Source organism: Falco cherrug, chromosome 3, assembly GCF_023634085.1.
Source record: "Falco cherrug isolate bFalChe1 chromosome 3, bFalChe1.pri, whole genome shotgun sequence".
Lineage (NCBI taxonomy): Eukaryota > Metazoa > Chordata > Aves > Falconiformes > Falconidae > Falco > Falco cherrug.
The window spans coordinates 70,636,603-70,651,599 of NC_073699.1; the positions used below are offsets into that span (position 1 = coordinate 70,636,603).

Here is a 14,997-nt window from a genome sequence, read left to right on the forward strand (position 1 = left end):
TTATTGTGATACTCCTGAGCACAGATTCTTCTAACAACTGCCTTCTATTTCCAGTTTCTGCAGTCTCCTGCCACATTTTCCAGGATAATTTGCACTGCAAAATCAGAACCACATGAGACCTGAATTTCAATTCACAGTCTGTTAAGTACTCCTAGATTATTTTAGAGTAAACCTAAGGTGATTTCACTGATGAAATGGAAAGGTGGAAGGAATTTGAGGGGTGGAAGAGATGAAAAGGCAATTTCACATGGCAAGAAGAAAAAGAATGAAATGTGATGCAGCAAACTGCTAGGGGGAATAGCAAAACTCTAAAAGTGAAGTGTTTGAACTAAACACCAGACTTTGAGTCTCATTTTACATAGTTTAAATGCTAACTGCAATTGCAAAACATCATATAGTAACCCTTTTACTAAACAAAACCAGAACTGGAGGTAGCAGGCTTGTTCCCTTCCAGCCAATCTAAGGGCATGGTACCACCAAAGAGGGGGAAGGAGATGCTGGTGCCCCCACCCACACTTCAGTCCTGCATTCCCACATTTATTCTTCTATTAGTTAAAAGACTTGATGTAGCTGTGCAATGACTGGAAGCAAACTTTATAGACAAAAAAAGGATTTGTGTTCAGTCAGATTAATAAACTGGTCAAACTCATGAGACTATGGCATCATACAGGAATTCAGAGTCATGGTCAGGGGAAGTGTGAGATCTTTGGCAGCAACATGGTTTTAGACCAGCTTGGATTGGCTGAAAGACATGTCTTTCATGTTCATACCCAGAATGTGATACACTGAGGGCACAGAAAGAAACTTAAATTTCACAATGAAGGTGATTTGAAAATGGTAACAAGTATTACGATATCGATTTCCAAAGCAAATAAGTGATCTGCTGCTGGGCAAAGTCTCTGCTGGGTCACTGACCGTTAGCACATCCTTCTGAACTGCAGTCTGGGAGAGTTGCTTTGGTCACCAAGCCTCTGAGGATGAGCCTCCCAGCCCAGCACCTCCCTTGGTACTTCAGAACAAATGAAACTGGTTGGGAGTCAAAACTGGCTTTTTTGCTGGGGCAGGCAACCATCAAATCTGTTGTTTCTGTGGGATGACAGGAATAGATAGCAGTGTGAGACTGAAGCCCTGGCATATAAATTAACTGAATCTATTCGCTTATTCAAAACTTTGTGCAAATAGCTGTTCCTTATTTCTCTCTGTGACTGTCTTAAAAGTAAATAAATCTGGGTCCTTAGGATAATAGATGAATGAGGGCAAATTTCTTATCTCCTCTGTGTATTTTAAAAACTAGTAACATGAATACTAAATTCAGCAATTATGTATAGGAATCTCATTGTTCTTTTTATATTTACCATGGAATTTGAATAGCAAAAGCATCTTCAGCAGTGTGGCAGGGTAACAATCCCTGTTCCCAGACGAGTGTCTCCAAATTTATGAAAAATAAATGACAAGCTTGAACAAGAAAGACTGAACATGGAGAAAGCCCCTACACAATGGCTTTATTTTTATTAAAACAAATGCTTTGTGACAATTAACTCCCTCTGACTTATGCATCTCATTGATGAATTTTATGAATAGTTTTTATTTCATTCTTGTTGGCCATTATTATGAGTTTTGGGTGTGTTTTGAGTTTGGATATGCTCTGATTCTGGTTTTCTGTTTCATTTCTGTTTCATTTAGGGAGAGACTGAAGTCTCTATGGATTAGTTCTCCTCCCTGTTCCTTTTGTGGGTTTGTTATTCAATTCTGAGCTACCTTTTAGAGCTTTTTACCCTTTTAAATATTTTTTATTTGTACAAAAATATTTTCCTAGGGCTATGTCATGGTTTAACCCTGGATGGTAGTTAAGTACCACACAACGCTCGCTCGCTCCCCCCACACCCAGAAGGATGGGGAGGAGAGTTGGAAAGGAATGTAAAACTGGAGGGTTGCAATAAGAACAATTTAATAGTTGAAACAGAATAAAAATGAAAGAATAATAACAACAATGACAATAACAGTTATAATGAAAAGGGAAAGAACAACATCCAGAGGGAAAGGCAGAAAGGAACACACGGTGCACAGTGCAACCACCCACCACCCACCAGCCGATGCCCAGCCTGTGCCCCAGCAACCACCCGCCCGCCCCAGCCAGCCCCCCAGGTATATATACCCGGCATGCCGTCCCATGGTATGGAATAGCCCCTTGGCTAGTTCGGGTCGGCTGGCCCAGCTGTGTCCCCTCCCCATTCCTTGTGCCCCTCCAGCCTTTTCGCTAACAAGGCCTGAGGAACTGGGAAGTCTCACACCAAAGCCAAAACACAGCACCACACTGGCTCCTGAGAAGGTAATTAACTCCATCACAGCTGAAAACAGGACAGGCTAGTAGCATCTCATGTTAATTTTTATTGAGTTTTGGGCTCCTTTTTGCAGTAACTATACACAGGCTTGGCATTTGAATCCCAAGAGGAGAAACTGTCCAGGAAATCCCAGGCAAGGAGGAGCATTGTGCTGATACATGTAGGAGAGAAAAGGGAGGGACAAAAGGAGGAGTGCTGCACTCTGTGCTTTTCATATTGGATGGTATTTCTGTTGAAAGGTAGTGAGTGTATCATAGAGGGAAGGAGGTAGAGAGTTAAGATAGTGTGGGGAAGTCCAGGTAGATAGATGTGAATGTTTGAAGGGAACAGTCACCCTTACCTAAGGCGAGAGCTTACAACCTTGCACAAAACAGGAGCATAGAAGAAGAAAAGGACAAGAAAATTTAAAATGTTAATTTAGGCAGCAAGGAGTTTTTATGGTTCTCTATACTGCAGCATCTTTCTAAATAGTGGAAATCACTAGCAGAAAAGAAGGGGTACCTGGAGAGGAGCAGCAACCTACACGTGAACTAGCAGAGACAGCTGGGCAACTTTCATTGCTTAAAACTATTTTGTAGGAGTAGATGGTGGTAGTTTACTCTTCTATGTCAGATGAAGGTCTTCAGGAGGTTGATCCCATTGCTTAGTGCCTGACTTCAGACATCTAAATCAGCATTTTCAAACTTAATTTTAGAAGTTCATAGAAAGCATTAGAATGTCAGATGCACTGAGAAAGAGGAGGGATTTTCAGAAGAGTTTGTTACCACCACCACTAGTTATTTTTTAAGTTTTGAATGGAAAGAATCACGCCTTTAGGTATTTCTTTTTTGACTTCCCCAAAAACAAGACCTCCCTTCTGTCAGTTTGTCTTAGGTTTATCACCCTGCAACTCCATTCTGTGCATGTTATTACCGTGTTTGAATTTGTGTAAAATATCCTGAGGAGGAATAAAGTGTCCAGAGGCCTGGGCTTTAGAATAGTCTGAGGAGACAATCTTAATCCCAATCTCAGCAGCAGCTGCATTTGGGTTGCCCATCATTCACAAAACTGGGAAGGAAAACCTGGCTTCTGTCTCCATCGTTGTCAGCTTGTTTCTGCTGGAGGACTCAAGGGTTTGAAATTATGAACAAAATTCAAGGAAGTGAGCTGGAAATGGCTGAAGACTCTGTAACTGCTTATAAATATGATACCTAGTACCTCTGGCATTTATATGAGATGTGAGTTTCTTGGTTTAGATACCTACCAGAAGCACCTTTGTAAAATGGACTCATCTGTGTTTTGATCTATCCCTGGATTAACTGTCATTTTAGGAAAGATACTCGAACTGGAATTTTATGGCTCACCTTCATAATTTACTGCCTGAGAGAGATCCAAGTTTGATGTCTGCAACAATTTAGTCACCCCTTTCCTTCATTTCCTTCAAAAATCAAAACCAGCAAGCAACTGGGGCTGATGTTGCTAAGCCCGTAGCCCCTGTGTTTCTTGCCACACTCAGCAAGAAGAGTCTGGGAGAATCAGCAGCCGCTGCCGTCACGAGAACTAGGTCAGGTTTGCTGGAGTGTTGCAGTGTGTTGAAAACAGCAGCGAACTGTGAAGGCATTTTGAGACTTCAGCCCCGTGTCAGCTGTACCCAGCTAGCAGGAATGCTCTTACCAGCATTAGACATCATGAGGCACCTGGCTACATGTGAAATTATTACACAAGAGAAACCTTTTTTTCTAAAGAGCGGCAAGCATCAAAGGCCAAGGTTAGGCCACCAAGGATGTTTCCCTGTGCTGCTGCTGCCGCTGCCACCACCACCTTCATATCTTTGCACTGGCAGCGGCAGCAGCAGCACTGTTGCCCTGCTAGTCCCGTACCGCATCCTTCCTGGGGAATAATTAACACTAACAGATCACTGGCAATTTGAAGAGCTCGGCTGAGTGAATGGTAACCAGCTGCTGCCGTTGTGGAGCCTGCTGCTATCACCATGACAAACGATCATGTGCTTCTGCATATGTACACTAGAGCTATAGTTCCTTTTTCTTTCTCTTTGCACCAGCACACGCATTTGCAGCTAGTAAAGCACAAGACCATGTTTGAAAATCGTGTTCCCGCACTGGCTGCTGCCGCATTGATGATGTGATCCCAGAGTAATCAGTGATCTGCACATTACTATTGCCTAAAAAATGCTCGACACACTGCATGCTGAGGGGTAAAATGATGGTCTTCCTTCCGTAACATATTATACTGACTTTAGGCTGCTTAAGGGCTCTAAATTCCTGCTGAGGCTGACATCTATAAGGGAGTTTTCAAAGCTCTCAGGCATTGCAGTATGTCACACATGCCTGTCTCTCTTGGATAGCCAGCTGGACTTGCTTCTGCTATTACAGTGCTCCCTCCTACCGTGGTTACCTCTACTGTCAAATTCAATCATTAGTACCATCTAAGGGTGGTCCTTTGTCCCTATACTCACCTGCAGCTTGACTAAAATATTTGTTATCAAGCACGCACTAATAAAGGGAATTTTCCACATCATGGGGAATATAAAAATTTATGATGTGTTGCTTTGCTTATGCCTAAAGTCTTAATATCATCAGTAATATGCAGAACAAGAATACTGATTTGTGGTATAGCAGGCACACTAAATATGGTTACCTCTCCTCCTATTTTACATTTTGGTGCTTTTTCTTTCAATAACTACAACTAATTCATTGAATCCTACTGCTTGTTTTAGCAATGAAAATGTTGAAAATAAGATTATTCAGCTTTTCCTTTGTATTCCTGGAGCTTTTTACTCCTGTATGACAGGAAGTAACCACTGACGGTTCCAGTTATATGGATACTTCATAGCAGCACCTGCTACAGAAAACGAGTGTAAACTAAAATGCCACATTTTGTTGCCATACCAGCTGATCAAGTGAATGCAGGCTGTTCATCAGATCGCTGGAGAATGACAGAGGTAAAGCTGATCAACCACCAGTAAGGATACTGAATATAGCCTATCATGCTGCTCAAGGGCTATAAAATATCTGTAAATTCTCCCTGTTATCAGTTATATACGTTATAATTTATAAACTATCTTCTTCAGTGTCTGTAAAATAAATTCAAAGTTAATTTCCTGGAATCGGGAAAAAAACCTGGATGAGGTACTGACTTACCGTGGATCTTCAGCGTTCAACTCTATAAAGCTAAACTGTGTCCAAAATGCTCTCTGACTTTGCATTCATGTCCATGGTGCTATCCAGTCCCACAGATCAGCATTTAGACACCTCAGAAATTACTTCTTGTGGTAGCAAAGATCCAGTTATGTGTCAACAACAGAGTGCTACAGCTACAATATTTTGTTTCCCCTCCCCTCATGGCTTACAAGCTAAAAGAAAGCAATGAGAAGGACCCAAAATTCAGAATCACTTTGGAGAATACTCTTCTATTCATGTATTGCTATTACACTCTCACTGCTGTGGCTTGTTGCATCTGCAATAAATACCTTGTCACATCCTGACGTGCTGCATCATATCTGAAGTGACCATCTGTGCAATGCGATTGATTTAACAACACACCAGAAGACATTAAGGGCTTGCACTGGAGTTGTTTTTACATAGCGGGTGTGTTTATTTGAACTTGTTGTCATCTTGATTGTTTCCTCCCCTCTCCAAATGATCTTCAATTTGCATTCATTTCTGGCAAGGCAGGTGTTCCATTTCCCTTCCTTACACAACTCCAACATTTAAAGCAATGCCCATAGGGAGACCTGGCACTCCTAGGTGGCAGCATTCTTGTCTTACCTTTCCAATGATGAAATTTCTTAATTCCATCTTTCCTTAACAGTATTAAACCTGCAATCATTTATTCAATTATCCCTACTTACCTATGGCATTTGAACAGCAGTAATGCAGCCATGGCATGCTTGTCATTTGAAATATTAGATACTAACACTCTTTAATATCGATATATTGATTTATCTATCTTCTGCATAGCAATTCTGAGGTCACATAATGGACTTAAAAGTACCTATTTTATGTTTCAACATAAACAACTGATGTCTATGTGGAATTGCAAATTGTGATGATCCATTTCAGAAGATTGCTGATGACTCATTAATAAATTGACTTTCTAATATATATTTATTTCTCAAAAATCTTCTGCATTTTAATATCATCCTGATGTTTTCTGGTGTCATAGACACTCATTTTAAAAAAATGTAACTGTACTATCCAGAGACAAATAGCCTGGTAGCTAAAAATATAGATTGAAATCGCCTAGGACGTGTTTGTTTAGCATCTTTGGATAGATCACTTGGACCTCAGAAAAAAATGGCTAAAACATACTGAAAATCATTACTGCATAGCAGGTAATCAAGGCATGTAGAACTCTTAGGAATAATAGATATGTGCAGTTTTGCAGTGTTCCCTCCTGTTTAAAGAAAGCAACAAAAGGGAAAGGGGAGACTTCCAGAAGAAAAAAGGGAGGTTAACAGAAGTAAACATACTGCATGTGTTTATAACCATTTATTTTTCACTGAAAATCCACCCACTAAACACTGAACTCAAGCAAGCTGCCCTTTTTCCCAACACAGCATTTCTGCTTTAAGCCTGCAATAAGAAGGTGGCAACTATTTGCAGGTTTGTTATAAACCAAGGAGCAGAGAGGCATGACTGGGTACAACTTAGCAGTGCTTAGGCTTTTTACGCTGCCTAATGGATGATAATGGCCTGTGAAGTGCAGTAAGAGCACTCTAAAAGGTTTGTCTCACACAGGTGATACTGAGATGTGCTCTGGGCTCAGAAGTCATGCTGTAAAAATACAAGCTAACAGGCCGTTCAGGAGTGTAAGATGTTTGATCAACCCAGATACAAGTAGTATTTTTTTGTATGCTTTGCCTATTTCTTCTTCATATGCTTTATTTAATAATCTGTTACCATATCTACAAAGAACACGGTATTTTATTTCATCTCCAAGGATTATGTGGACCCTCCAGCGCTCCTGAAATCCTCCAAGTGTATCTTGCCAATAGAGTTGCGGGCAGTGAATAGAATCGGAGTAAAATCTTCAGTGTTTGATGCTACTCCCATTGACAAAAGGTATATCTCATTGCAATGGTAATGACAAGCGATGCCACAAGGGAAATGATTTACAGGCTTTGCTGTTATCTCACAGAGTAGGTTTTGGAGCAGAACAACGTGCATAGCTGTTGTTTGATACGAACATGGTATCTGCTTTCCTCTTCTAGCGATGGAGAAGCCAGACTCCCATGCAGCTGCAGTGTGGCTCCGCCTCCGACAAAACTCACTAACCACCCTGGGAAAGAGATGTTAACATAGAAAAAATAAGTGAGAAGGGCCCCTCACACTGCTCCTGCTTCACCCTGCTCCTTATCAGCACGATACACACTCCATTAGCACCAGGGCTACTAATTAATGTGTTGGCAAAATTGCTTTAACATGCTGCCCCTTTTTTAATGCAAACCCCAGCCCATGCATGGCAGAATTTTACACCTTTATTGTAGCTGGATTACTGTGGTGACAGTGACAATACACCTCAAAGAATAAGATCCTAAATAGCTCTGTGTTGTACCCCCCAGACAGGTCTTGCCTGAAGAGGTGTCACCCTGCTGCTCCCACAGCCCCAGTGGTCTCAGCCTGGTCAGGGCTGGTGGGTGTTGGAGAGGGAGTTCGCAGGGAAGGTGCTGGGAAGTATGAGCTTGTATTGGTTTGTGTGGCAAGATTTTGGTAGTGGGAGGGCTACAGGGTGGCTTCTGAGAGAAGATGCCAGAAGCTTCCCCTATATCTGATGGAGCCAATGCTGGCCGGCCCCAAGACCTACCCGCTGCTGGCCAAGGCTGAGCCCATCAGTGACAGTGGTAGCACCTCTGGGGTAACATATTTAAGGGGAAATAAACCCTGTATGATGGCAACTGCAGCCTGAAACAGGAGCAAGAGTATGTGAGTCTGCAGATTTAGACACCAAGGTTGGTGAAGAAGAAGGGGGAGGAGATGCTCCAGGTGCCAGAGCAGAGATTCCCCTGCAGCCCCAGGTGAAGACCCTGGTGAGGCAGGCTGTGCCCCTGCAGCCCGTGGGGGTTAGTGGTGGAGCAGATATCACTGCAGCCTGTGGAGGTGAATGGGGGAGCAGATATCACCTGCAGCCCATGGAGGACCCCACACGGGAGCAGGGGGATGCCCAAAAGAAGCTGTGACCCCTGGGAAGCCCAAGCTGGAACAGGCTCCTGGAAGGAGCTATGGACCCCATGGAGAGAGGAGCCCAGGCTGGAGCAGGTTTGCTGGCAGGACCTGTAACCCCACGGGGAACCCACCCTGGAGCAGTCTGTTCCTGAAGAGCTGCACCCTGTGGGAGGGACCCACGCTGGAGCAGTTTGTGAAGAACTGCAGCCCATGGGAAGGACTCACGTTGGAGAAGTTCATGGAGGACTGTGTCCCGTGGGAGGGACCCCACGCTGGAGCAGGGGAAGAGTGTGAGGAGCCTCCCTCTCAGGAGGGGGTGGCAAAGACAATGTGTGATGAACTGACCATAACACACATTCCCGATACCCCGTGCTGCTGGACAGGGGAGGAGGTAGAGAAATTGAGAGTGAAATTAAGCCCAGGAAGAAGAGAGGAGTGGGGGGAAGGTGTTTTTAAGATTTGGGTTTTTTTCTCATTATCCTACTCTGATTTGATTGGTAATAAATTAAATTAATTTTCCCCAAGTCGAGTCTGTTCTGCCTGTGACGGTAGCAGCTGAGTGATCTCTCCCTGTCCTAATCTCGACCCAGGAGCCTTTCATTGCATTTTCTCTCCCTGGTCCAGCTGAGGAGGGGAGTGACAGAGCAGCTTTGCTGGGCACCTGGCATCCAGTCAGGGTCAACCCACCACAGAGCTGATTGCCAGGGAAGCTGTGGAAGGATGCTCCTTCTGGCCACAAGTTATGCCAGCTGTTTGATCGGCCAGTCCTTAATTAGGTTCATCTTTCAAAGCAGTCACATAAAACTGGGCAAAATCATTTCAGGCATGACTGTACGGTAGGAATAGCAAGATACATTCCTTTTTACAACATTGCAGCTATCGGCTTGTTAGAACATTATGGTGATAACATTATTCTAACAGTTTGTTACCATGATTAGAGCGTATCTGGCCTTGTGGGAAATGGATCAAATGAACAATAGCTACCTGCTCTTAGCAAAAGAGCCATTCCTTTATCAGAATATAAACCTCAAATTTGCAGTTTTCAATTGATAACCCATCCAATTCACTTATCTATGTGCAAAGTATCCCATTTTACCCAATGAAACACAGAACATACTTTTTTCTATTGAGAAAAATTGCACTTAGATCTTCCTTATAATGTCAGGGTCACGGTGTTATCAAATATTAACTCTGAAAGCACCTTAAATGTCTATAAGGACCCTTGGTGTTGAAACAGGTTCTTTACCTGGTTTTCATGCACTTCAAACCTAACATGAATACCCAGCAGTGTGATGCTGTTATGGCATTAACAGGAATTATATAACCTTTCTTTTTCTATATATCATCTATATACATAACATTTTGATAAAGGCTTACCTCATTCTTATGTCCAAGATTTCAGATACTCATATCTGTTATTAAAAACCAATAAGCTAATCCTCTCAGATCCTAAAATCTTTTTCTATATTCATTGTGACAAAAGGCTTTGAGAATTACAACAAATACCATAGTACCGCCACCTGTATTATTTTAGCTTCCATGTTGTCTACACTTTAATAGCTGGTATGCGACAGCTTTAGAAAGTAGAAAAGCCAGAGCCGCTTTCCCAGTGACAGATTAATGAAGTTTCTGGCTGTCACATAAATCCATCCCCGTGCCTATCTTGATGCACCAATATAATCAGGTTCTGCTCCACATGCAGGCTGAAGTAGTGTTAGTCAACATGCTGCTGGCTGTTATGACATGACTAAACATTATTCAGGATGGAGGACAAATAGTTGTAACAGCAGGCAGTCAGCATCCACTTGCATAAATTCTAATTAAAACTACATATTAACCCTCATGTATTTTATACAGTGAACTTTTCTATTAAAATAAATACTAGGAGGAATATGTGTGTGTGTATACATATACACTTTCCATGAACTAGAAAAAGCAGATGGGGAGGGGCTATAAATACTGCCATAGGCTAAAGACATCCCACTTCATGCTGTAAGTGAAACAGGGAAAACTGGAGACCTTCCTTGTGATGGGAAGACCCATCTGTCTTGGCACAATTTATGTTTTTTAAACAGCAGTTCAGTGGCAAGATGCAGTGTCTGGTTTTCCAAATGGACAGCATAAACTAAAAAATGGAGTAGATATAGCAGCTGCAAGCAGCTGTTCTGGTGTGTCCTCAGAAGAAAAGGTGGTTTCCCATCAGACTCTTGCCATCTTCTGAGTCCACAGAGATGAGCAACCACAGGAGTGAGCTTCAGAGCTTTTTCAGGTGGACCATGATGTGTATAGACACACCACCCCCTGTACAGACATAAGCAGAAACATTCAATTTTACTGAAATGGAAGATCAAATTCACATAGGTATGGCACTGGAAAATTTGCAGCTCCATGTTCTAATAATGTTAACCAGAGAATGCCTAGTCTACACACTGGGCCGGGCAGTAACAGAACAGAGAAGTCAAGGTCAGATTAAACTGAATAAACAGTACCAGAAGACTGAGCTCTCCAAACTACAGCAAGAGTCTGGAAGAACTCCTGGAGAAGTAAAGAATGACCTACGGAGCGAGACTGAGAAACACAGCAGGTGCCTATCTGAATGGGGTGTGCATTATTGTTCCTTTTCTGCACTGAAAGCTTGCTGTGGAGCTCCCACAAAATTTTGAGACCCATAAAACCAGATATTTGCAAATGGGGAAGTGTTATTAGAGAGCTCTGGGATGAATATTAGAAAATGAGAAAAATCCAGATCTTATTTTGTACACAAGGGGGAAACATTTTGAACCCTTTCTCTTGGAAAGTTGCTTACAAGACTACCTGTCCATGACCAAAGATTCACATTTGCCCTATTCCCTGAAAAATTTTCATATAGTGCCAGGAATTATAAAGAGAACAATAACTTCACTACTGCTAACAACTGGATATCCATGTAAATAAACATCACATGAAAGAGAATAATTTCCTAGTCCCAGTAAGTCTTATTAAATTGAAATGCACCAGGGAGAAACAAGAACAGTGTCAAACTTGTTTTCCTGCCAATCTTTCTTTTGTGGTTTTGTTCATAGTGTAAGAAACATGTCATAATAAAGCATAAACAAAATACATACTTGGAATCCAAGCATCTTATTCCATCTATTAGAATCTGAAAAAGTTAATGCAATACAGATATGTACTTTTTCAGCAAATCATGTATCACGAAATTGTCCCATATTTGCTCTTGGCAATACATGCTGAATTTGCTTATCAAAGCCCTGTGTTATTTACATGTAAAATACAATTTTGCATTTTCAAGGGACATTGATATTCTTTGGCACTTTGGAGTTTAAAAGACGAGTTAATACTGCCCTCTGCAGCTAGTCTGGGTTCAAAAGCTCCTACTGCTCTGACAGCATTGGTAGCAATGCTGTGGTTACTATGATGGTCTAAAGATATAGGAAAAGCTTTTTTAAAATTGTATTATTGTAGCCTGGAAAAAAACCATAGATGAGGTCTGGGAAGCGGGGCACATGTTGTTCTTCTGGTCTAAAACAGAAGCAGGAAACGTCTTTTTCAGGCCAGGAGAAAGGCTGATATGCTGAAAGCTCCTTTGTTTCTTCCAACCTATATAAATAAAATTAATTAAAGATATTACTGCTACAAACCTTTCCTACCTGAGCAACTGAAAGCATACACAGATTGCGTAGTGGGTAAATGGGTAAGGATGTCCAGCTCTGCTGTGTAGTTTTCTGAGAGAACTCGGAGACCATCTGAACAGCTCACCTAAAATCTCTCAATGTGAAAACTGGAAGGGGTGGAGAATACACCATATCCCCATGGTCAGTTACCCTCACTGCACAAACGTACATCTTCTTATCTACAGCTGGGCACAGGAAAAATCTTCTATGTTTATCTAACTCCCATTTTCTCTTATTGGTCAGCTTCCACTGACTTCAGGGCCATAGACATCACCTACACCATGAGAAAGCCAGTCGCGGGACAGCAGTTGAAACCCTGCTCACTTCTAGCAGAAAAAAACTTTGACATGTTTATTGTCCAGGCTGCGTGGTGTGCTTTAACCATTTGGTAAGGAGTCCTCATCCCTTGCTTTCTTACCTATCCACAGCACTTAATTTCAAAATTTGGCCTAGACCATTACAAGCTCACATTCCCTGCTGAGGTTAAAGGTCTGGTGAAAGGTTATTACCCTGCAAAACGCATGTGATAACTTAGGGAGGTTGGTTGTTTCCACCGGCTGGGTAGGAGGCATTGCAAGGAGAAAGAGTGACTCAGGCATGGGAGATTGAACTCCTCTAAGAAAAAAAAAAAATTAATTAGGGGGGGGAAAGTAAGCTTTGAGAACATTTTACAAGGAAGATGTATGTTTCATAAAGTGGACGAAGGAAAAGACAAAGGCAGGCATGCTGATGTTAATGCCACTGCAAAAGGAGCTATTACTCCTCACCCTTGTCATTTAGATACGCAGCTTCTACAGATCTAGATTTATAACCATACATCTATTGATTGAAATTAAACCTTACATAATATTTGAAGAAAAAATACCATGTTTTTAGCTTGACTACTTAGAGGCATTGCTACAAAGAGATTTCTGGATACCACATCGTCATTGTTTCATGTGACCCCTTTGTGAGTCTCCTTTATTCTCCATGCCAGTTTTCCTGCACTTCATAAATGGAGCCAAACTGCATCTCCTCTTTGCTACTTACTAGGATGATTTTCTTTCCATTTTGTTTTTCCTAACTCATTACCATGACAGGGCACAATGAATCCAAATACACATTTCATTACGTTTCCATTTCCAGATTCCAGATTTATATTTTGTTATTTATAATATACTAAAACCCTATTAACAATCTTCATTCTACTACTCTGAAGACACTGCTGGAGCTGTATAGGAAGATGCAAAAAGAAGATACTAAAAACATTAAGTGTAGGCATTCTCCAAAGTAGCATGGAGCTATTAAGCCAAATTCTACTCTGATTAACATTGATAAATGCCTAGTAATTCCACCAAAATCCCAGTTTCTACACCTTCTTGCCCTGGTTAATGAAAGTAGAATTTAGTCTGTTTATTTCAGAACAGAAAGGGAACTTTGCCATTGTCTCATATAAGGGCAGGATTTTACCCAATTTCAGTTTTATTTCCATCATAATAGGCAGACTATATTTCTGATATCAAATTTATTTGACCTATTCCTTAATGAATCCAATTATTCATTTTAATATTAATTTTATTCCTTACCTTTCTTTGAAACGCACGCAAACCACATTATGATGAAACGCCTAATGAAAAGATTTCATGAAACCCATAACGAATCACAGAATATTTAAGACAAGAGCAATCTAGACTATATTACATCATTTCAAAGCACTGCAGCAATAATATCGTACATCTTTCCATTAAGGGGATTTGCATCTTTCATTGTTAAAATGTGGCTTTACTGATACAGCTGGTTGGAGCACTTTCTATCTGATACCATATTCATCCTAGCATAATGACTAAAGTCTATTACATTAAGGTCAATATTCCTAACTGAGTTAAATAGAAGCATTAAAGTTTCTAAAATCAATATTAGAGAAATCTTAAAAGATAACCATATGATCTAATAACTTTTGATTTATTTTCAATGTACAATACCAAAAAATGCTCTGTAAACTTCATCTAAATGAAATACATTCACCCTCCCAACAAGACCAAAGATGAATGCTTCTCTTGTGCCCTATCTTGTTAACATGGGCAGAACACTAAATCATACCTTGCCTCTTCTAAAAACTGATTCCCTGGTTTCTGTTCAGTTTACAGCTTCAGGACATCTCTAGAGAGCATTGCTGTGATCTTTTTTTATTGCTCTGTTTTTGTTTCTAAGCTGTGAGAAGGAAGTCCTGGCATACCTGTAGCACATCCCATTCTTGAAGAGAAGACTAGGGCCACCATTTGCTTTACACAATCCTGGATGCAGATCCATGCAGGAACATATAAGGACATTTCTGTTCTGTGTAAGGCCCCTTGAAATTAAATTATTTTCCTACATAGTAAGGAGAGTGCATAACTGTGGTTAAAAGGATTTTTTGTTTTTTGAGGTTGTTAATCAGGAAATTAATTGAAATGTGCTGACTTCCATGTTCATTCTTCTGGTGTGTTTGGTTCTAGTGTCTTAGTGAGTTAGCTAGAACTTACTTTAATAGCTTGTAAACATTTTCTAAAGTATCCACATTCACACCAATAATGCTATACTGGATAACAGGTCTGAATAGTGAATATTTGGTATCCAAATACTGTATTGCCCTGTGTTGCAAAAGCACATTATATGGAGACAACTACCTACTATGAAGCAGATGTAATTTTACAGATATATAACATATCATGTACCTGCTATTTTTTTGAAAGATATAGTTTTGGACATATATTTATTCTGTTAATGGTGTAATTTATAAAAAGTAATTAAAGTGTGTAGACAAAAAAACCTGTTCTCCTTATTTGGATGTTCAGTGACTCC

At 40.9% G+C, this 14,997-nt stretch overlaps 1 long non-coding RNA gene across 1 annotated transcript; it reads right to left on the reverse strand.

Moving 5' to 3' along the window:
- Positions 1-6,817: 6,817 nt before the first annotated feature.
- Positions 6,818-10,311, reverse strand: LOC129735739 (uncharacterized). Its single transcript, XR_008731580.1, has 2 exons — positions 9,884-10,311; positions 6,818-7,622 (listed from the first exon to the last, which is right to left on the reverse strand). It is a non-coding gene; the product is annotated as an uncharacterized LOC129735739 (long non-coding RNA).
- Positions 10,312-14,997: the final 4,686 nt, after the last annotated feature.